The sequence below is a fragment of the Styela clava genome, chromosome 5 (genome assembly GCF_964204865.1).
Source record: "Styela clava chromosome 5, kaStyClav1.hap1.2, whole genome shotgun sequence".
Taxonomy (NCBI): Eukaryota; Metazoa; Chordata; class Ascidiacea; order Stolidobranchia; family Styelidae; genus Styela; species Styela clava.
The window spans coordinates 2,431,588-2,453,425 of NC_135254.1; the positions used below are offsets into that span (position 1 = coordinate 2,431,588).

The 21,838-nt window shown below is 40.7% G+C and overlaps 28 non-coding genes across 28 annotated transcripts; all 28 read right to left on the reverse strand.

Annotated features, from left to right (window-relative positions):
- Positions 1-539: 539 nt before the first annotated feature.
- LOC144424039 (U1 spliceosomal RNA) lies at positions 540-702 on the reverse strand. The gene has a single exon (XR_013476403.1). It is a non-coding gene; the product is annotated as a U1 spliceosomal RNA (small nuclear RNA).
- Positions 703-1,289: 587 nt separating this feature from the next.
- Positions 1,290-1,452, reverse strand: LOC144424194 (U1 spliceosomal RNA). The gene has a single exon (XR_013476558.1). It is a non-coding gene; the product is annotated as a U1 spliceosomal RNA (small nuclear RNA).
- A 588-nt stretch (positions 1,453-2,040) lies between these two features.
- LOC144424040 (U1 spliceosomal RNA) lies at positions 2,041-2,203 on the reverse strand. The gene has a single exon (XR_013476404.1). It is a non-coding gene; the product is annotated as a U1 spliceosomal RNA (small nuclear RNA).
- A 599-nt stretch (positions 2,204-2,802) lies between these two features.
- Positions 2,803-2,965, reverse strand: LOC144424121 (U1 spliceosomal RNA). Its single transcript, XR_013476485.1, has one exon. It is a non-coding gene; the product is annotated as a U1 spliceosomal RNA (small nuclear RNA).
- A 600-nt stretch (positions 2,966-3,565) lies between these two features.
- Positions 3,566-3,728, reverse strand: LOC144423876 (U1 spliceosomal RNA). The gene has a single exon (XR_013476242.1). It is a non-coding gene; the product is annotated as a U1 spliceosomal RNA (small nuclear RNA).
- A 599-nt stretch (positions 3,729-4,327) lies between these two features.
- Positions 4,328-4,490, reverse strand: LOC144423878 (U1 spliceosomal RNA). Its single transcript, XR_013476244.1, has one exon. It is a non-coding gene; the product is annotated as a U1 spliceosomal RNA (small nuclear RNA).
- A 588-nt stretch (positions 4,491-5,078) lies between these two features.
- LOC144423879 (U1 spliceosomal RNA) lies at positions 5,079-5,241 on the reverse strand. Its single transcript, XR_013476245.1, has one exon. It is a non-coding gene; the product is annotated as a U1 spliceosomal RNA (small nuclear RNA).
- A 600-nt stretch (positions 5,242-5,841) lies between these two features.
- Positions 5,842-6,004, reverse strand: LOC144423113 (U1 spliceosomal RNA). The gene has a single exon (XR_013475607.1). It is a non-coding gene; the product is annotated as a U1 spliceosomal RNA (small nuclear RNA).
- A 919-nt stretch (positions 6,005-6,923) lies between these two features.
- On the reverse strand, positions 6,924-7,086 carry LOC144424066 (U1 spliceosomal RNA). The gene has a single exon (XR_013476430.1). It is a non-coding gene; the product is annotated as a U1 spliceosomal RNA (small nuclear RNA).
- A 599-nt stretch (positions 7,087-7,685) lies between these two features.
- Positions 7,686-7,848, reverse strand: LOC144423085 (U1 spliceosomal RNA). Its single transcript, XR_013475582.1, has one exon. It is a non-coding gene; the product is annotated as a U1 spliceosomal RNA (small nuclear RNA).
- Positions 7,849-8,436: 588 nt separating this feature from the next.
- Positions 8,437-8,599, reverse strand: LOC144424041 (U1 spliceosomal RNA). Its single transcript, XR_013476405.1, has one exon. It is a non-coding gene; the product is annotated as a U1 spliceosomal RNA (small nuclear RNA).
- Positions 8,600-9,199: 600 nt separating this feature from the next.
- On the reverse strand, positions 9,200-9,362 carry LOC144423187 (U1 spliceosomal RNA). The gene has a single exon (XR_013475681.1). It is a non-coding gene; the product is annotated as a U1 spliceosomal RNA (small nuclear RNA).
- A 600-nt stretch (positions 9,363-9,962) lies between these two features.
- On the reverse strand, positions 9,963-10,125 carry LOC144423880 (U1 spliceosomal RNA). The gene has a single exon (XR_013476246.1). It is a non-coding gene; the product is annotated as a U1 spliceosomal RNA (small nuclear RNA).
- A 588-nt stretch (positions 10,126-10,713) lies between these two features.
- On the reverse strand, positions 10,714-10,876 carry LOC144424042 (U1 spliceosomal RNA). Its single transcript, XR_013476406.1, has one exon. It is a non-coding gene; the product is annotated as a U1 spliceosomal RNA (small nuclear RNA).
- Positions 10,877-11,476: 600 nt separating this feature from the next.
- On the reverse strand, positions 11,477-11,639 carry LOC144424163 (U1 spliceosomal RNA). Its single transcript, XR_013476527.1, has one exon. It is a non-coding gene; the product is annotated as a U1 spliceosomal RNA (small nuclear RNA).
- Positions 11,640-12,226: 587 nt separating this feature from the next.
- LOC144423184 (U1 spliceosomal RNA) lies at positions 12,227-12,390 on the reverse strand. The gene has a single exon (XR_013475678.1). It is a non-coding gene; the product is annotated as a U1 spliceosomal RNA (small nuclear RNA).
- A 599-nt stretch (positions 12,391-12,989) lies between these two features.
- Positions 12,990-13,152, reverse strand: LOC144423076 (U1 spliceosomal RNA). Its single transcript, XR_013475573.1, has one exon. It is a non-coding gene; the product is annotated as a U1 spliceosomal RNA (small nuclear RNA).
- A 588-nt stretch (positions 13,153-13,740) lies between these two features.
- On the reverse strand, positions 13,741-13,903 carry LOC144424153 (U1 spliceosomal RNA). The gene has a single exon (XR_013476517.1). It is a non-coding gene; the product is annotated as a U1 spliceosomal RNA (small nuclear RNA).
- Positions 13,904-14,502: 599 nt separating this feature from the next.
- Positions 14,503-14,665, reverse strand: LOC144423087 (U1 spliceosomal RNA). Its single transcript, XR_013475583.1, has one exon. It is a non-coding gene; the product is annotated as a U1 spliceosomal RNA (small nuclear RNA).
- Positions 14,666-15,253: 588 nt separating this feature from the next.
- LOC144423188 (U1 spliceosomal RNA) lies at positions 15,254-15,416 on the reverse strand. The gene has a single exon (XR_013475682.1). It is a non-coding gene; the product is annotated as a U1 spliceosomal RNA (small nuclear RNA).
- Positions 15,417-16,015: 599 nt separating this feature from the next.
- LOC144423088 (U1 spliceosomal RNA) lies at positions 16,016-16,178 on the reverse strand. The gene has a single exon (XR_013475584.1). It is a non-coding gene; the product is annotated as a U1 spliceosomal RNA (small nuclear RNA).
- A 588-nt stretch (positions 16,179-16,766) lies between these two features.
- On the reverse strand, positions 16,767-16,929 carry LOC144423189 (U1 spliceosomal RNA). Its single transcript, XR_013475683.1, has one exon. It is a non-coding gene; the product is annotated as a U1 spliceosomal RNA (small nuclear RNA).
- A 600-nt stretch (positions 16,930-17,529) lies between these two features.
- LOC144424164 (U1 spliceosomal RNA) lies at positions 17,530-17,692 on the reverse strand. The gene has a single exon (XR_013476528.1). It is a non-coding gene; the product is annotated as a U1 spliceosomal RNA (small nuclear RNA).
- Positions 17,693-18,280: 588 nt separating this feature from the next.
- LOC144424043 (U1 spliceosomal RNA) lies at positions 18,281-18,443 on the reverse strand. Its single transcript, XR_013476407.1, has one exon. It is a non-coding gene; the product is annotated as a U1 spliceosomal RNA (small nuclear RNA).
- A 600-nt stretch (positions 18,444-19,043) lies between these two features.
- LOC144424165 (U1 spliceosomal RNA) lies at positions 19,044-19,206 on the reverse strand. The gene has a single exon (XR_013476529.1). It is a non-coding gene; the product is annotated as a U1 spliceosomal RNA (small nuclear RNA).
- A 600-nt stretch (positions 19,207-19,806) lies between these two features.
- LOC144424167 (U1 spliceosomal RNA) lies at positions 19,807-19,969 on the reverse strand. Its single transcript, XR_013476531.1, has one exon. It is a non-coding gene; the product is annotated as a U1 spliceosomal RNA (small nuclear RNA).
- Positions 19,970-20,557: 588 nt separating this feature from the next.
- Positions 20,558-20,720, reverse strand: LOC144424044 (U1 spliceosomal RNA). Its single transcript, XR_013476408.1, has one exon. It is a non-coding gene; the product is annotated as a U1 spliceosomal RNA (small nuclear RNA).
- Positions 20,721-21,320: 600 nt separating this feature from the next.
- LOC144424168 (U1 spliceosomal RNA) lies at positions 21,321-21,483 on the reverse strand. The gene has a single exon (XR_013476532.1). It is a non-coding gene; the product is annotated as a U1 spliceosomal RNA (small nuclear RNA).
- Between the last annotated feature and the right edge of the window lie 355 nt (positions 21,484-21,838).

The window sequence follows — 21,838 nt, forward strand, 5'->3', positions numbered from 1 at the left end:
GTTGAGAAGAACTTCTCAACATTAAAAACGATATGTGCAAAAGTTGCAATTTTAATTGATTCGTCTGTGGGTAACGTGGAATACGATTCATTGCGTTCACTCTTTTATGTGATACATCGCGAGTTCTTTGCCATCCGATGGCAGAGTGAAGTTGAACAACTTTACAAAAAATAGCAAGGACCAGGGGGTGGTATATTAAACTATAAACAATGAGCCGCAGCTACGATACGTACCTTAAACATGGAATAATGATATTTCCGAATCTTAGCGCTCATTCTATTGCTCAATCAATGGCAACACAATCTGAATGTGAAACTGCAAACAAGGAATCAATCTAGAGACGGTTGGATAAAGGGATAACTTGGATAATGGCAAGGCATGTCATGGACTAATATCAATAAATGGATTGTAAGATTGGTCATGAGAAAGATAACACACCCAAACGAGGATCAATACGGCCACAACTAATGAAAGCAACGTGGCCGCTCATTGACTCAACTCGTAAGCCAACAAGATATTGGTAGTGAGCAAATATATAAAAGGGATAGCGCGAACGCAGTCCCCACTAGCAGAAATTACACGACCGAGTTATCCACATTTGGGATAATCGCTAGGGTCAATTTAGTCTGGGTGCAATGACTAAACCTCGCCTAGGCAGAACCGCCTTTGTGATCGCGGTGGACTGCCTCGTCAGGTAAGTATGATTTGTGACGATTGGTTACGCATCATGAATGAATGTTCTATGCTAAGTGTTGAGAAGAACTTCTCAACATTAAAAACGATATGTGCAAAAGTTGCAATTTTAATTGATTCGTCTGTGGGTAACGTGGAATACGATTCATTGCGTTCACTCTTTTATGTGATACATCGCGAGTTCTTTGCCATCCGATGGCAGAGTGAAGTTGAACAACTTTACAAAAAATAGCAGGACCAGGGGGTGGAATATTAAACTATAAACAAAGAGCCGCAGCTACGATACGTACCTTAAACAGGGAGTAATGATATTTCCGAATCTTGGCGCTCATTCTATTGCTCAATCAATGGCAACACAATCTGAATGTGAAACTGCAAACAAGGAATCAATCTAGAGACGGTTGGATAAAGGGATAACTTGGATAATGGCAAGGCATGTCATGGACTAATATCAATAAATGGATTGTAAGATTGGTCATGAGAAAGATAACACACCCAAACGAGGATCAATACGGCCACAACTAATGAAAGCAACGTGGCCGCTCATTGACTTAACTCGTAAGCCAACAAGATATTGGTAGTGAGCAAATATATAAAAGGGATAGCGCGAACGCAGTCCCCACTAGCAGAAATTACACGACCGAGTTATCCACATTTGGGATAATCGCTAGGGTCAATTTAGTCTGGGTGCAATGACTAAACCTCGCCTAGGCAGAACCGCCTTTGTGAACGCGGTTGACTGCCTCGTCAGGTAAGTATGATTTGTGACGATTGGTTACGCATCATGAATGAATGTTCTATGCTAAGTGTTGAGAAGAACTTCTCAACATTAAAAACGATATGTGCAAAAGTTGCAATTTTAATTGATTCGTCTGTGGGTAACGTGGAATACGATTCATTGCGTTCACTCTTTTATGTGATACATCGCGAGTTCTTTGCCATCCGATGGCAGAGTGAAGTTGAACAACTTTACAAAAAATAGCAAGGACCAGGGGGTGGTATATTAAACTATAAACAATGAGCCGCAGCTACGATACGTACCTTAAACATGGAATAATGATATTTCCGAATCTTAGCGCTCATTCTATTGCTCAATCAATGGCAACACAATCTGAATGTGAAACTGCAAACAAGGAATCAATCTAGAGACGGTTGGATAAAGGGATAACTTGGATAATGGCAAGGCATGTCATGGACTAATATCAATAAATGGATTGTAAGATTGGTCATGAGAAAGATAACACACCCAAACGAGGATCAATACGGCCACAACTAATGAAAGCAACGTGGCCGCTCATTGACTCAACTCGTAAGCCAACAAGATATTGGTAGTGAGCAAATATATAAAAGGGATAGCGCGAACGCAGTCCCCACTAGCAGAAATTACACGACCGAGTTATCCACATTTGGGATAATCGCTAGGGTCAATTTAGTCTGGGTGCAATGACTAAACCTCGCCTAGGCAGAACCGCCTTTGTGATCGCGGTGGACTGCCTCGTCAGGTAAGTATGATTTGTGACGATTGGTTACGCATCATGAATGAATGTTCTATGCTAAGTGTTGAGAAGAACTTCTCAACATTAAAAACGATATGTGCAAAAGTTGCAATTTTAATTGATTCGTCTGTGGGTAACGTGGAATACGATTCATTGCGTTCACTCTTTTATGTGATACATCGCGAGTTCTTTGCCATCCGATGGCAGAGTGAAGTTGAACAACTTTACAAAAAATAGCAGGACCAGGGGGTGGAATATTAAACTATAAACAAAGAGCCGCAGCTACGATACGTACCTTAAACAGGGAGTAATGATATTTCCGAATCTTGGCGCTCATTCTATTGCTCAATCAATGGCAACACAATCTGAATGTGAAACTGCAAACAAGGAATCAATCTAGAGACGGTTGGATAAAGGGCTAACTTGGATAATGGCAAGGCATGTCATGGACTAATATCAATAAATAAATTAATAAATGGATTGTAAGATTGGTCATGAGAAATTTAACACACCCAAACGAGGATCAATACGGCCACAACTAATGAAAGCAACGTGGCCGCTCATTGACTTAACTCGTAAGCCAACAAGATATTGGTAGTGAGCAAATATATAAAAGGGGTAGCGCGAACGCAGTCCCCACTAACAGAAATTACACGACCGAGTTATCCACATTTGGGATAATCGCTAGGGTCAATTTAGTCTGGGTGCAATGACTAAACCTCGCCTAGGCAGAACCGCCTTTGTGATCGCGGTTGACTGCCTCGTCAGGTAAGTATGATTTGTGACGATTGGTTACGCATCATGAATGAATGTTCTATGCTAAGTGTTGAGAAGAACTTCTCAACATTAAAAACGACATGTGCAAAAGTTGCAATTTTAATTGATTCGTCTGTGGGTAACGTGGAATACGATTCATTGCGTTCACTCTTTTATGTGATACATCGCGAGTTCTTTGCCATCCGATGGCAGAGTGAAGTTGAACAACTTTACAAAAAATAGCAAGGACCAGGGGGTGGAATATTAAACTATAAACAAAGAGCCGCAGCTACGATACGTACCTTAAACAGGGAATAATGATATTTCCGAATCTTGGCGCTCATTCTATTGCTCAATCAATGGCAACACAATCTGAATGTGAAACTGCAAACAAGGAATCAATCTAGAGACGGTTGGATAAAGGGCTAACTTGGATAATGGCAAGGCATGTCATGGACTAATATCAATAAATAAATTAATAAATGGATTGTAAGATTGGTCATGAGAAATTTAACACACCCAAACGAGGATCAATACGGCCACAACTAATGAAAGCAACGTGGCCGCTCATTGACTTAACTCGTAAGCCAACAAGATATTGGTAGTGAGCAAATATATAAAAGGGATAGCGCGAACGCAGTCCCCACTAGCAGAAATTACACGACCGAGTTATCCACATTTGGGATAATCGCTAGGGTCAATTTAGTCTGGGTGCAATGACTAAACCTCGCCTAGGCAGAACCGCCTTTGTGATCGCGGTTGACTGCCTCGTCAGGTAAGTATGATTTGTGACGATTGGTTACGCATCATGAATGAATGTTCTATGCTAAGTGTTGAGAAGAACTTCTCAACATTAAAAACGATATGTGCAAAAGTTGCAATTTTAATTGATTCGTCTGTGGGTAACGTGGAATACGATTCATTGCGTTCACTCTTTTATGTGATACATCGCGAGTTCTTTGCCATCCGATGGCAGAGTGAAGTTGAACAACTTTACAAAAAATAGCAGGACCAGGGGGTGGAATATTAAACTATAAACAAAGAGCCGCAGCTACGATACGTACCTTAAACAGGGAATAATGATATTTCCGAATCTTGGCGCTCATTCTATTGCTCAATCAATGGCAACACAATCTGAATGTGAAACTGCAAACAAGGAATCAATCTAGAGACGGTTGGATAAAGGGCTAACTTGGATAATGGCAAGGCATGTCATGGACTAATATCAATAAATAAATTAATAAATGGATTGTAAGATTGGTCATGAGAAATTTAACACACCCAAACGAGGATCAATACGGCCACAACTAATGAAAGCAACGTGGCCGCTCATTGACTTAACTCGTAAGCCAACAAGATATTGGTAGTGAGCAAATATATAAAAGGGATAGCGCGAACGCAGTCCCCACTAGCAGAAATTACACGACCGAGTTATCCACATTTGGGATAATCGCTAGGGTCAATTTAGTCTGGGTGCAATGACTAAACCTCGCCTAGGCAGAACCGCCTTTGTGATCGCGGTTGACTGCCTCGTCAGGTAAGTATGATTTGTGACGATTGGTTACGCATCATGAATGAATGTTCTATGCTAAGTGTTGAGAAGAACTTCTCAACATTAAAAACGATATGTGCAAAAGTTGCAATTTTAATTGATTCGTCTGTGGGTAACGTGGAATACGATTCATTGCGTTCACTCTTTTATGTGATACATCGCGAGTTCTTTGCCATCCGATGGCAGAGTGAAGTTGAACAACTTTACAAAAAATAGCAAGGACCAGGGGGTGGTATATTAAACTATAAACAATGAGCCGCAGCTACGATACGTACCTTAAACATGGAATAATGATATTTCCGAATCTTGGCGCTCATTCTATTGCTCAATCAATGGCAACACAATCTGAATGTGAAACTGCAAACAAGGAATCAATCTAGAGACGGTTGGATAAAGGGATAACTTGGATAATGGCAAGGCATGTCATGGACTAATATCAATAAATGGATTGTAAGATTGGTCATGAGAAAGATAACACACCCAAACGAGGATCAATACGGCCACAACTAATGAAAGCAACGTGGCCGCTCATTGACTTAACTCGTAAGCCAACAAGATATTGGTAGTGAGCAAATATATAAAAGGGATAGCGCGAACGCAGTCCCCACTAGCAGAAATTACACGACCGAGTTATCCACATTTGGGATAATCGCTAGGGTCAATTTAGTCTGGGTGCAATGACTAAACCTCGCCTAGGCAGAACCGCCTTTGTGATCGCGGTTGACTGCCTCGTCAGGTAAGTATGATTTGTGACGATTGGTTACGCATCATGAATGAATGTTCTATGCTAAGTGTTGAGAAGAACTTCTCAACATTAAAAACGACATGTGCAAAAGTTGCAATTTTAATTGATTCGTCTGTGGGTAACGTGGAATACGATTCATTGCGTTCACTCTTTTATGTGATACATCGCGAGTTCTTTGCCATCCGATGGCAGAGTGAAGTTGAACAACTTTACAAAAAATAGCAAGGACCAGGGGGTGGAATATTAAACTATAAACAAAGAGCCGCAGCTACGATACGTACCTTAAACAGGGAATAATGATATTTCCGAATCTTGGCGCTCATTCTATTGCTCAATCAATGGCAACACAATCTGAATGTGAAACTGCAAACAAGGAATCAATCTAGAGACGGTTGGATAAAGGGCTAACTTGGATAATGGCAAGGCATGTCATGGACTAATATCAATAAATAAATTAATAAATGGATTGTAAGATTGGTCATGAGAAATTTAACACACCCAAACGAGGATCAATACGGCCACAACTAATGAAAGCAACGTGGCCGCTCATTGACTTAACTCGTAAGCCAACAAGATATTGGTAGTGAGCAAATATATAAAAGGGATAGCGCGAACGCAGTCCCCACTAGCAGAAATTACACGACCGAGTTATCCACATTTGGGATAATCGCTAGGGTCAATTTAGTCTGGGTGCAATGACTAAACCTCGTCTAGGCAGAACCGCCTTTGTGATCGCGGTTGACTGCCTCGTCAGGTAAGTATGATTTGTGACGATTGGTTACGCATCATGAATGAATGTTCTATGCTAAGTGTTGAGAAGAACTTCTCAACATTAAAAACGATATGTGCAAAAGTTGCAATTTTAATTGATTCGTCTGTGGGTAACGTGGAATACGATTCATTGCGTTCACTCTTTTATGTGATACATCGCGAGTTCTTTGCCATCCGATGGCAGAGTGAAGTTGAACAACTTTACAAAAAATAGCAAGGACCAGGGGGTGGAATATTAAACTATAAACAATGAGCCGCAGCTACGATACGTACCTTAAACAGGGAATAATGATATTTCCGAATCTTGGCGCTCATTCTATTGCTCAATCAATGGCAACACAATCTGAATGTGAAACTGCAAACATGGAATCAATCTAGAGACGGTTGGATAAAGGGATAACTTGGATAATGGCAAGGCATGTCATGGACTAATATCAATAAATGGATTGTAAGATTGGTCATGAGAAAGATAACACACCCAAACGAGGATCAATACGGCCACAACTAATGAAAGCAACGTGGCCGCTCATTGACTTAACTCGTAAGCCAACAAGGGTGGGGGTATATTAAACTATAAACAATGAGCCGCAGCTACGATACGTACCTTAAACATGGAATAATGATATTTCCGAATCTTGGCGCTCATTCTATTGCTCAATCAATGGCAACACAATCTGAATGTGAAACTGCAAACAAGGAATCAATCTAGAGACGGTTGGATAAAGGGATAACTTGGATAATGGCAAGGCATGTCATGGACTAATATCAATAAATGGATTGTAAGATTGGTCATGAGAAAGATAACACACCCAAACGAGGATCAATACGGCCACAACTAATGAAAGCAACGTGGCCGCTCATTGACTTAACTCGTAAGCCAACAAGATATTGGTAGTGAGCAAATATATAAAAGGGATAGCGCGAACGCAGTCCCCACTAGCAGAAATTACACGACCGAGTTATCCACATTTGGGATAATCGCTAGGGTCAATTTAGTCTGGGTGCAATGACTAAACCTCGCCTAGGCAAAACCGCCTTTGTGATCGCGGTTGACTGCCTCGTCAGGTAAGTATGATTTGTGACGATTGGTTACGCATCATGAATGAATGTTCTATGCTAAGTGTTGAGAAGAACTTCTCAACATTAAAAACGATATGTGCAAAAGTTGCAATTTTAATTGATTCGTCTGTGGGTAACGTGGAATACGATTCATTGCGTTCACTCTTTTATGTGATACATCGCGAGTTCTTTGCCATCCGATGGCAGAGTGAAGTTGAACAACTTTACAAAAAATAGCAGGACCAGGGGGTGGAATATTAAACTATAAACAAAGAGCCGCAGCTACGATACGTACCTTAAACAGGGAATAATGATATTTCCGAATCTTGGCGCTCATTCTATTGCTCAATCAATGGCAACACAATCTGAATGTGAAACTGCAAACAAGGAATCAATCTAGAGACGGTTGGATAAAGGGCTAACTTGGATAATGACAAGGCATGTCATGGACTAATATCAATAAATAAATTAATAAATGGATTGTAAGATTGGTCATGAGAAATTTAACACACCCAAACGAGGATCAATACGGCCACAACTAATGAAAGCAACGTGGCCGCTCATTGACTTAACTCGTAAGCCAACAAGATATTGGTAGTGAGCAAATATATAAAAGGGATAGCGCGAACGCAGTCCCCACTAGCAGAAATTACACGACCGAGTTATCCACATTTGGGATAATCGCTAGGGTAAATTTAGTCTGGGTGCAATGACTAAACCTCGCCTGGGCAGAACCGCCTTTGTGATCGCGGTTGACTGCCTCGTCAGGTAAGTATGATTTGTGACGATTGGTTACGCATCATGAATGAATGTTCTATGCTAAGTGTTGAGAAGAACTTCTCAACATTAAAAACGACATGTGCAAAAGTTGCAATTTTAATTGATTCGTCTGTGGGTAACGTGGAATACGATTCATTGCGTTCACTCTTTTATGTGATACATCGCGAGTTCTTTGCCATCCGATGGCAGAGTGAAGTTGAACAACTTTACAAAAAATAGCAAGGACCAGGGGGTGGAATATTAAACTATAAACAATGAGCCGCAGCTACGATAAGTACCTTAAACAGGGAATAATGATATTTCCGAATCTTGGCGCTCATTCTATTGCTCAATCAATGGCAACACAATCTGAATGTGAAACTGCAAACAAGGAATCAATCTAGAGACGGTTGGATAAAGGGATAACTTGGATAATGGCAAGGCATGTCATGGACTAATATCAATAAATGGATTGTAAGATTGGTCATGAGAAAGATAACACACCCAAACGAGGATCAATACGGCCACAACTAATGAAAGCAACGTGGCCGCTCATTGACTCAACTCGTAAGCCAACAAGATATTGGTAGTGAGCAAATATATAAAAGGGATAGCGCGAACGCAGTCCCCACTAGCAGAAATTACACGACCGAGTTATCCACATTTGGGATAATCGCTAGGGTCAATTTAGTCTGGGTGCAATGACTAAACCTCGCCTAGGCAGAACCGCCTTTGTGATCGCGGTGGACTGCCTCGTCAGGTAAGTATGATTTGTGACGATTGATTACGCATCATGTATGAATGTTCTATGCTAAGTGTTGAGAAGAACTTCTCAACATTAAAAACGATATGTGCAAAAGTTGCAATTTTAATTGATTCGTCTGTGGGTAACGTACAATACGATTCATTGCGTTCACTCTTTTATGTGATACATCGCGAGTTCTTTGCCATCCGATGGCAGTGTGAAGTTGAACAACTTTACAAAAAATAGCAAGGACCAGGGGGTGGAATATTAAACTATAAACAAAGAGCCGCAGCTACGATACGTACCTTAAACAGGGAATAATGATATTTCCGAATCTTGGCGCTCATTCTATTGCTCAATCAATGGCAACACAATCTGAATGTGAAACTGCAAACAAGGAATCAATCTAGAGACGGTTGGATAAAGGGCTAACTTGGATAATGGCAAGGCATGTCATGGACTAATATCAATAAATAAATTAATAAATGGATTGTAAGATTGGTCATGAGAAATTTAACACACCCAAACGAGGATCAATACGGCCAAAACTAATGAAAGCAACGTGGCCGCTCGTTGACTTAACTCGTAAGCCAACAAGATATTGGTAGTGAGCAAATATATAAAAGGGATAGCGCGAACGCAGTCCCCACTAGCAGAAACTACACGACCGAGTTATCCACATTTGGGATAATCGCTAGGGTCAATTTAGTCTGGGTGCAATGACTAAACCTCGCCTAGGCAGAACCGCCTTTGAGATCGCGGTTGACTGCCTCGTCAGGTAAGTATGATTTGTGACGATTGGTTACGCATCATGAATGAATGTTCTATGCTAAGTGTTGAGAAGAACTTCTCAACATTAAAAACGACATGTGCAAAAGTTGCAATTTTAATTGATTCGTCTGTGGGTAACGTACAATACGATTCATTGCGTTCACTCTTTTATGTGATACATCGCGAGTTCTTTGCCATCCGATGGCAGAGTGAAGTTGAACAACTTTACAAAAAATAGCAAGGACCAGGGGGTGGAATATTAAACTATAAACAAAGAGCCGCAGCTACGATACGTACCTTAAACAGGGAATAATGATATTTCCGAATCTTGGCGCTCATTCTATTGCTCAATCAATGGCAACACAATCTGAATGTGAAACTGCAAACAAGGAATCAATCTAGAGACGGTTGGATAAAGGGCTAACTTTGATAATGGCAAGGCATGTCATGGACTAATATCAATAAATAAATTAATAAATGGATTGTAAGATTGGTCATGAGAAATTTAACACACCCAAACGAGGATCAATACGGCCACAACTAATGAAAGCAACGTGGCCGCTCATTGACTTAACTCGTAAGCCAACAAGATATTGGTAGTGAGCAAATATATAAAAGGGATAGCGCGAACGCAGTCCCCACTAGCAGAAATTACACGACCGAGTTATCCACATTTGGGATAATCGCTAGGGTCAATTTAGTCTGGGTGCAATGACTAAACCTCGCCTAGGCAGAACCGCCTTTGTGATCGCGGTTGACTGCCTCGTCAGGTAAGTATGATTTGTGACGATTGGTTACGCATCATGAATGAATGTTCTATGCTAAGTGTTGAGAAGAACTTCTCAACATTAAAAACGATATGTGCAAAAGTTGCAATTTTAATTGATTCGTCTGTGGGTAACGTGGAATACGATTCATTGCGTTCACTCTTTTATGTGATACATCGCGAGTTCTTTGCCATCCGATGGCAGAGTGAAGTTGAACAACTTTACAAAAAATAGCAAGGACCAGGGGGTGGAATATTAAACTATAAACAAAGAGCCGCAGCTACGATACGTACCTTAAACAGGGAATAATGATATTTCCGAATCTTGGCGCTCATTCTATTGCTCAATCAATGGCAACACAATCTGAATGTGAAACTGCAAACAAGGAATCAATCTAGAGACGGTTGGATAAAGGGCTAACTTGGATAATGGCAAGGCATGTCATGGACTAATATCAATAAATGGATTGTAAGATTGGTCATGAGAAAGATAACACACCCAAACGAGGATCAATACGGCCACAACTAATGAAAGCAACGTGGCCGCTCATTGACTCAACTCGTAAGCCAACAAGATATTGGTAGTGAGCAAATATATAAAAGGGATAGCGCGAACGCAGTCCCCACTAGCAGAAATTACACGACCGAGTTATCCACATTTGGGATAATCGCTAGGGTCAATTTAGTCTGGGTGCAATGACTAAACCTCGCCTAGGCAGAACCGCCTTTGTGATCGCGGTGGACTGCCTCGTCAGGTAAGTATGATTTGTGACGACTGATTACGCATCATGTATGAATGTTCTATGCTAAGTGTTGAGAAGAACTTCTCAACATTAAAAACGATATGTGCAAAAGTTGCAATTTTAATTGATTCGTCTGTGGGTAACGTACAATACGATTCATTGCGTTCACTCTTTTATGTGATACATCGCGAGTTCTTTGCCATCCGATGGCAGAGTGAAGTTGAACAACTTTACAAAAAATAGCAAGGACCAGGGGGTGGAATATTAAACTATAAACAAAGAGCCGCAGCTACGATACGTACCTTAAACAGGGAATAATGATATTTCCGAATCTTGGCGCTCATTCTATTGCTCAATCAATGGCAACACAATCTGAATGTGAAACTGCAAACAAGGAATCAATCTAGAGACGGTTGGATAAAGGGCTAACTTGGATAATGGCAAGGCATGTCATGGACTAATATCAATAAATAAATTAATAAATGGATTGTAAGATTGGTCATGAGAAATTTAACACACCCAAACGAGGATCAATACGGCCAAAACTAATGAAAGCAACGTGGCCGCTCATTGACTTAACTCGTAAGCCAACAAGATATTGGTAGTGAGCAAATATATAAAAGGGATAGCGCGAACGCAGTCCCCACTAGCAGAAACTACACGACCGAGTTATCCACATTTGGGATAATCGCTAGGGTCAATTTAGTCTGGGTGCAATGACTAAACCTCGCCTAGGCAGAACCGCCTTTGTGATCGCGGTTGACTGCCTCGTCAGGTAAGTATGATTTGTGACGATTGGTTACGCATCATGAATGAATGTTCTATGCTAAGTGTTGAGAAGAACTTCTCAATATTAAAAACGATATGTGCAAAAGTTGCAATTTTAATTGATTCGTCTGTGGGTAACGTGGAATACGATTCATTGCGTTCACTCTTTTATGTGATACATCGCGAGTTCTTTGCCATCCGATGGCAGAGTGAAGTTGAACAGCTTTACAAAAAATAGCAAGGACCAGGGGGTGGTATATTAAACTATAAACAATGAGCCGCAGCTACGATACGTACCTTAAACATGGAATAATGATATTTCCGAATCTTGGCGCTCATTCTATTGCTCAATCAATGGCAACACAATCTGAATGTGAAACTGCAAACAAGGAATCAATCTAGAGACGGTTGGATAAAGGGATAACTTGGATAATGGCAAGGCATGTCATGGACTAATATCAATAAATGGATTGTAACATTGGTCATGAGAAAGATAACACACCCAAACGAGGATCAATACGGCCACAACTAATGAAAGCAACGTGGCCGCTCATTGACTCAACTCGTAAGCCAACAAGATATTGGTAGTGAGCAAATATATAAAAGGCATAGCGCGAACGCAGTCCCCACTAGCAGAAATTACACGACCGAGTTATCCACATTTGGGATAATCGCTAGGGTCAATTTAGTCTGGGTGCAATGACTAAACCTCGCCTAGGCAGAACCGCCTTTGTGATCGCGGTTGACTGCCTCGTCAGGTAAGTATGATTTGTGACGATTGGTTACGCATCATGAATGAATGTTCTATGCTAAGTGTTGAGAATAACTTCTCAACATTAAAAACGATATGTGCAAAAGTTGCAATTTTAATTGATTCGTCTGTGGGTAACGTGGAATACGATTCATTGCGTTCACTCTTTTATGTGATACATCGCGAGTTCTTTGCCATCCGATGGCAGAGTGAAGTTGAACAACTTTACAAAAAATAGCAGGACCAGGGGGTGGAATATTAAACTATAAACAAAGAGCCGCAGTTACGATACGTACCTTAAACAGGGAATAATGATATTTCCGAATCTTGGCGCTCATTCTATTGCTCAATCAATGGCAACACAATCTGAATGTGAAACTGCAAACAAGGAATAAATCTAGAGACGGTTGGATAAAGGGCTAACTTGGATAATGGCAAGGCATGTCATGGACTAATATCAATAAATAAATTAATAAATGGATTGTAAGATTGGTCATGAGAAATTTAACACACCCAAACGAGGATCAATACGGCCACAACTAATGAAAGCAACGTGGCCGCTCATTGACTTAACCCGTAAGCCAACAGGATATTGGTAGTGAGCAAATATATAAAAGGGATAGCGCGAACGCAGTCCCCACTAGCAGAAATTACACGACCGAGTTATCCACATTTGGGATAATCGGTAGGGTCAATTTAGTCTGGGTGCAATGACTAAACCTCGCCTAGGCAGAACCGCCTTTGTGATCGCGGTTGACTGCCTCGTCAGGTAAGTATGATTTGTGACGATTGGTTACGCATCATGAATGAATGTTCTATGCTAAGTGTTGAGAAGAACTTCTCAACATTAAAAACGACATGTGCAAAAGTTGCAATTTTAATTGATTCGTCTGTGGGTAACGTGGAATACGATTCATTGCGTTCACTCTTTTATGTGATACATCGCGAGTTCTTTGCCATCCGATGGCAGAGTGAAGTTGAACAACTTTACAAAAAATACCAAGGACCAGGGGGTGGAATATTAAACTATAAACAATGAGCCGCAGCTACGATAAGTACCTTAAACAGGGAATAATGATATTTCCGAATCTTGGCGCTCATTCTATTGCTCAATCAATGGCAACACAATCTGAATGTGAAACTGCAAACAAGGAATCAATCTAGAGACGGTTGGATAAAGGGATAACTTGGATAATGGCAAGGCATGTCATGGACTAATATCAATAAATGGATTGTAAGATTGGTCATGAGAAAGATAACACACCCAAACGAGGATCAATACGGCCACAACTAATGAAAGCAACGTGGCCGCTCATTGACTTAACTCGTAAGCCAACAAGATATTGGTAGTGAGCAAATATATAAAAGGGATAGCGCGAACGCAGTCCCCACTAGCAGAAATTACACGACCGAGTTATCCACATTTGGGATAATCGCTAGGGTCAATTTAGTCTGGGTGCAATGACTATACCTCGCCTAGGCAGAACCGCCTTTGTGATCGCGGTTGACTGCTTCGTCAGGTAAGTATGATTTGTGACGATTGGTTACGCATCATGTATGAATGTTCTATGCTAAGTGTTGAGAAGAACTTCTCAACATTAAAAACGATATGTGCAAAAGTTGCAATTTTAATTGATTCGTCTGTGGGTAACGTACAATACGATTCATTGCGTTCACTCTTTTATGTGATACATCGCGAGTTCTTTGCCATCCGATGGCAGAGTGAAGTTGAACAACTTTACAAAAAATAGCAAGGACCAGGGGGTGGAATATTAAACTATAAACAAAGAGCCGCAGCTACGATACGTACCTTAAACAGGGAATAATGATATTTCCGAATCTTGGCGCTCATTCTATTGCTCAATCAATGGCAACACAATCTGAATGTGAAACTGCAAACAAGGAATCAATCTAGAGACGGTTGGATAAAGGGCTAACTTGGATAATGGCAAGGCATGTCATGGACTAATATCAATAAATAAATTAATAAATGGATTGTAAGATTGGTCATGAGAAATTTAACACACCCAAACGAGGATCAATACGGCCACAACTAATGAAAGCAACGTGGCCGCTCATTGACTTAATCGTAAGCCAACAAGATATTGGTAGTGAGCAAATATATAAAAGGGATAGCGCGAACGCAGTCCCCACTAGCAGAAATTACACGACCGAGTTATCCACATTTGGGATAATCGCTAGGGTAAATTTAGTCTGGGTGCAATGACTAAACCTCGCCTGGGCAGAACCGCCTTTGTGATCGCGGTTGACTGCCTCGTCAGGTAAGTATGATTTGTGACGATTGGTTACGCATCATGAATGAATGTTCTATGCTAAGTGTTGAGAAGAACTTCTCAACATTAAAAACGACATGTGCAAAAGTTGCAATTTTAATTGATTCGTCTGTGGGTAACGTGGAATACGATTCATTGCGTTCACTCTTTTATGTGATACATCGCGAGTTCTTTGCCATCCGATGGCAGAGTGAAGTTGAACAACTTTACAAAAAATAGCAAGGACCAGGGGGTGGAATATTAAACTATAAACAATGAGCCGCAGCTACGATAAGTACCTTAAACAGGGAATAATGATATTTCCGAATCTTGGCGCTCATTCTATTGCTCAATCAATGGCAACACAATCTGAATGTGAAACTGCAAACAAGGAATCAATCTAGAGACGGTTGGATAAAGGGATAACTTGGATAATGGCAAGGCATGTCATGGACTAATATCAATAAATGGATTGTAAGATTGGTCATGAGAAAGATAACACACCCAAACGAGGATCAATACGGCCACAACTAATGAAAGCAACGTGGCCGCTCATTGACTCAACTCGTAAGCCAACAAGATATTGGTAGTGAGCAAATATATAAAAGGGATAGCGCGAACGCAGTCCCCACTAGCAGAAATTACACGACCGAGTTATCCACATTTGGGATAATCGCTAGTGTCAATTTAGTCTGGGTGCAATGACTAAACCTCGCCTAGGCAGAACCGCCTTTGTGATCGCGGTGGACTGCCTCGTCAGGTAAGTATGATTTGTGACGATTGATTACGCATCATGTATGAATGTTCTATGCTAAGTGTTGAGAAGAACTTCTCAACATTAAAAACGATATGTGCAAAAGTTGCAATTTTAATTGATTCGTCTGTGGGTAACGTACAATACGATTCATTGCGTTCACTCTTTTATGTGATACATCGCGAGTTCTTTGCCATCCGATGGCAGAGTGAAGTTGAACAACTTTACAAAAAATAGCAAGGACCAGGGGGTGGAATATTAAACTATAAACAAAGAGCCGCAGCTACGATACGTACCTTAAACAGGGAATAATGATATTTCCGAATCTTGGCGCTCATTCTATTGCTCAATCAATGGCAACACAATCTGAATGTGAAACTGCAAACAAGGAATCAATCTAGAGACGGTTGGATAAAGGGCTAACTTGGATAATGGCAAGGCATGTCATGGACTAATATCAATAAATAAATTAATAAATGGATTGTAAGATTGGTCATGAGAAATTTAACACACCCAAACGAGGATCAATACGGCCACAACTAATGAAAGCAACGTGGCCGCTCATTGACTTAATCGTAAGCCAACAAGATATTGGTAGTGAGCAAATATATAAAAGGGATAGCGCGAACGCAGTCCCCACTAGCAGAAATTACACGACCGAGTTATCCACATTTGGGATAATCGCTAGGGTAAATTTAGTCTGGGTGCAATGACTAAACCTCGCCTGGGCAGAACCGCCTTTGTGATCGCGGTTGACTGCCTCGTCAGGTAAGTATGATTTGTGACGATTGGTTACGCATCATGAATGAATGTTCTATGCTAAGTGTTGAGAAGAACTTCTCAACATTAAAAACGACATGTGCAAAAGTTGCAATTTTAATTGATTCGTCTGTGGGTAACGTGGAATACGATTCATTGCGTTCACTCTTTTATGTGATACATCGCGAGTTCTTTGCCATCCGATGGCAGAGTGAAGTTGAACAACTTTACAAAAAATAGCAAGGACCAGGGGGTGGAATATTAAACTATAAACAATGAGCCGCAGCTACGATAAGTACCTTAAACAGGGAATAATGATATTTCCGAATCTTGGCGCTCATTCTATTGCTCAATCAATGGCAACACAATCTGAATGTGAAACTGCAAACAAGGAATCAATCTAGAGACGGTTGGATAAAGGGATAACTTGGATAATGGCAAGGCATGTCATGGACTAATATCAATAAATGGATTGTAAGATTGGTCATGAGAAAGATAACACACCCAAACGAGGATCAATACGGCCACAACTAATGAAAGCAACGTGGCCGCTCATTGACTCAACTCGTAAGCCAACAAGATATTGGTAGTGAGCAAATATATAAAAGGGATAGCGCGAACGCAGTCCCCACTAGCAGAAATTACACGACCGAGTTATCCACATTTGGGATAATCGCTAGTGTCAATTTAGTCTGGGTGCAATGACTAAACCTCGCCTAGGCAGAACCGCCTTTGTGATCGCGGTGGACTGCCTCGTCAGGTAAGTATGATTTGTGACGATTGATTACGCATCATGTATGAATGTTCTATGCTAAGTGTTGAGAAGAACTTCTCAACATTAAAAACGATATGTGCAAAAGTTGCAATTTTAATTGATTCGTCTGTGGGTAACGTACAATACGATTCATTGCGTTCACTCTTTTATGTGATACATCGCGAGTTCTTTGCCATCCGATGGCAGAGTGAAGTTGAACAACTTTACAAAAAATAGCAAGGACCAGGGGGTGGAATATTAAACTATAAACAAAGAGCCGCAGCTACGATACGTACCTTAAACAGGGAATAATGATATTTCCGAATCTTGGCGCTCATTCTATTGCTCAATCAATGGCAACACAATCTGAATGTGAAACTTCAAACAAGGAATCAATCTAGAGACGGTTGGATAAAGGGCTAACTTGGATAATGGCAAGGCATGTCATGGACTAATATCAATAAATAAATCAATAAATGGATTGTAAGATTGGTCATGAGAAATTTAACACACCCAAACGAGGATCAATACGGCCAAAACTAATGAAAGCAACGTGGCCGCTCATTGACTTAACTCGTAAGCCAACAAGATATTGGTAGTGAGCAAATATATGAAAGGGATAGCGCGAACGCAGTCCCCACTAGCAGAAACTACACGACCGAGTTATCCACATTTGGGATAATCGCTAGGGTCAATTTAGTCTGGGTGCAATGACTAAACCTCGCCTAGGCAGAACCGCCTTTGTGATCGCGGTTGACTGCCTCGTCAGGTAAGTATGATTTGTGACGATTGGTTACGCATCATGAATGAATGTTCTATGCTAAGTGTTGAGAAGAACTTCTCAACATTAAAAACGATATGTGCAAAAGTTGCAATTTTAATTGATTCGTCTGTGGGTAACGTGGAATACGATTCATTGCGTTCACTCTTTTATGTGATACATCGCGAGTTCTTTGCCATCCGATGGCAGAGTGAAGTTGAACAACTTTACAAAAAATAGCAAGGACCAGGGGGTGGTATATTAAACTATAAACAATGAGCCGCAGCTACGATACGTACCTTAAACATGGAATAATGATATTTCCGAATCTTGGCGCTCATTCTATTGCTCAATCAATGGCAACACAATCTGAATGTGAAACTGCAAACAAGGAATCAATCTAGAGACGGTTGGATAAAGGGATAACTTGGATAATGGCAAGGCATGTCATGGACTAATATCAATAAATGGATTGTAAGATTGGTCATGAGAAAGATAACACACCCAAACGAGGATCAATACGGCCACAACTAATGAAAGCAACGTGGCCGCTCATTGACTCAACTCGTAAGCCAACAAGATATTGGTAGTGAGCAAATATATAAAAGGGATAGCGCGAACGCAGTCCCCACTAGCAGAAATTACACGACCGAGTTATCCACATTTGGGATAATCGCTAGGGTCAATTTAGTCTGGGTGCAATGACTAAACCTCGCCTAGGCAGAACCGCCTTTGTGATCGCGGTGGACTGCCTCGTCAGGTAAGTATGATTTGTGACGATTGATTACGCATCATGTATGAATGTTCTATGCTAAGTGTTGAGAAGAACTTCTCAACATTAAAAACGATATGTGCAAAAGTTGCAATTTTAATTGATTCGTCTGTGGGTAACGTACAATACGATTCATTGCGTTCACTCTTTTATGTGATACATCGCGAGTTCTTTGCCATCCGATGGCAGAGTGAAGTTGAACAACTTTACAAAAAATAGCAAGGACCAGGGGGTGGAATATTAAACTATAAACAAAGAGCCGCAGCTACGATACGTACCTTAAACAGGGAATAATGATATTTCCGAATCTTGGCGCTCATTCTATTGCTCAATCAATGGCAACACAATCTGAATGTGAAACTGCAAACAAGGAATCAATCTAGAGACGGTTGGATAAAGGGCTAACTTGGATAATGGCAAGGCATGTCATGGACTAATATCAATAAATAAATTAATAAATGGATTGTAAGATTGGTCATGAGAAATTTAACACACCCAAACGAGGATCAATACGGCCAAAACTAATGAAAGCAACGTGGCCGCTCATTGACTTAACTCGTAAGCCAACAAGATATTGGTAGTGAGCAAATATATAAAAGGGATAGCGCGAACGCAGTCCCCACTAGCAGAAACTACACGACCGAGTTATCCACATTTGGGATAATCGCTAGGGTCAATTTAGTCTGGGTGCAATGACTAAACCTCGCCTAGGCAGAACCGCCTTTGTGATCGCGGTTGACTGCCTCGTCAGGTAAGTATGATTTGTGACGATTGGTTACGCATCATGAATGAATGTTCTATGCTAAGTGTTGAGAAGAACTTCTCAATATTAAAAACGATATGTGCAAAAGTTGCAATTTTAATTGATTCGTCTGTGGGTAACGTGGAATACGATTCATTGCGTTCACTCTTTTATGTGATACATCGCGAGTTCTTTGCCATCCGATGGCAGAGTGAAGTTGAACAGCTTTACAAAAAATAGCAAGGACCAGGGGGTGGTATATTAAACTATAAACAATGAGCCGCAGCTACGATACGTACCTTAAACATGGAATAATGATATTTCCGAATCTTGGCGCTCATTCTATTGCTCAATCAATGGCAACACAATCTGAATGTGAAACTGCAAACAAGGAATCAATCTAGAGACGGTTGGATAAAGGGATAACTTGGATAATGGCAAGGCATGTCATGGACTAATATCAATAAATAAATTAATAAATGGATTGTAAGATTGGTCATGAGAAATTTAACACACCCAAACGAGGATCAATACGGCCAAAACTAATGAAAGCAACGTGGCCGCTCATTGACTTAACTCGTAAGCCAACAAGATATTGGTAGTGAGCAAATATATAAAAGGGATAGCGCGAACGCAGTCCCCACTAGCAGAAACTACACGACCGAGTTATCCACATTTGGGATAATCGCTAGGGTCAATTTAGTCTGGGTGCAATGACTAAACCTCGCCTAGGCAGAACCGCCTTTGTGATCGCGGTTGACTGCCTCGTCAGGTAAGTATGATTTGTGACGATTGGTTACGCATCATGAATGAATGTTCTATGCTAAGTGTTGAGAAGAACTTCTCAACATTAAAAACGATATGGTCAAAAGTTGCAATTTTAATTGATTCGTCTGTGGGTAACGTGGAATACGATTCATTGCGTTCACTCTTTTATGTGATACATCGCGAGTTCTTTGCCATCCGATGGCAGAGTGAAGTTGAACAACTTTACAAAAAATAGCAAGGACCAGGGGGTGGTATATTAAACTATAAACAATGAGCCGCAGCTACGATACGTACCTTAAACATGGAATAATGATATTTCCGAATCTTGGCGCTCATTCTATTGCTCAATCAATGGCAACACAATCTGAATGTGAAACTGCAAACAAGGAATCAATCTAGAGACGGTTGGATAAAGGGATAACTTGGATAATGGCAAGGCATGTCATGGACTAATATCAATAAATGGATTGTAAGATTGGTCATGAGAAAGATAACACACCCAAACGAGGATCAATACGGCCACAACTAATGAAAGCAACGTGGCCGCTCATTGACTCAACTCGTAAGCCAACAAGATATTGGTAGTGAGCAAATATATAAAAGGGATAGCGCGAACGCAGTCCCCACTAGCAGAAATTACACGACCGAGTTATCCACATTTGGGATAATCGCTAGGGTCAATTTAGTCTGGGTGCAATGACTAAACCTCGCCTAGGCAGAACCGCCTTTGTGATCGCGGTGGACTGCCTCGTCAGGTAAGTATGATTTGTGACGATTGATTACGCATCATGTATGAATGTTCTATGCTAAGTGTTGAGAAGAACTTCTCAACATTAAAAACGATATGTGCAAAAGTTGCAATTTTAATTGATTCGTCTGTGGGTAACGTACAATACGATTCATTGCGTTCACTCTTTTATGTGATACATCGCGAGTTCTTTGCCATCCGATGGCAGAGTGAAGTTGAACAACTTTACAAAAAATAGCAAGGACCAGGGGGTGGAATATTAAACTATAAACAAAGAGCCGCAGCTACGATACGTACCTTAAACAGGGAATAATGATATTTCCGAATCTTGGCGCTCATTCTATTGCTCAATCAATGGCAACACAATCTGAATGTGAAACTGCAAACAAGGAATCAATCTAGAGACGGTTGGATAAAGGGCTAACTTGGATAATGGCAAGGCATGTCATGGACTAATATCAATAAATAAATTAATAAATGGATTGTAAGATTGGTCATGAGAAATTTAACACACCCAAACGAGGATCAATACGGCCAAAACTAATGAAAGCAACGTGGCCGCTCATTGACTTAACTCGTAAGCCAACAAGATATTGGTAGTGAGCAAATATATAAAAGGGATAGCGCGAACGCAGTCCCCACTAGCAGAAACTACACGACCGAGTTATCCACATTTGGGATAATCGCTAGGGTCAATTTAGTCTGGGTGCAATGACTAAACCTCGCCTAGGCAGAACCGCCTTTGTGATCGCGGTTGACTGCCTCGTCAGGTAAGTATGATTTGTGACGATTGGTTACGCATCATGAATGAATGTTCTATGCTAAGTGTTGAGAAGAACTTCTCAATATTAAAAACGATATGTGCAAAAGTTGCAATTTTAATTGATTCGTCTGTGGGTAACGTGGAATACGATTCATTGCGTTCACTCTTTTATGTGATACATCGCGAGTTCTTTGCCATCCGATGGCAGAGTGAAGTTGAACAGCTTTACAAAAAATAGCAAGGACCAGGGGGTGGTATATTAAACTATAAACAATGAGCCGCAGCTACGATACGTACCTTAAACATGGAATAATGATATTTCCGAATCTTGGCGCTCATTCTATTGCTCAATCAATGGCAACACAATCTG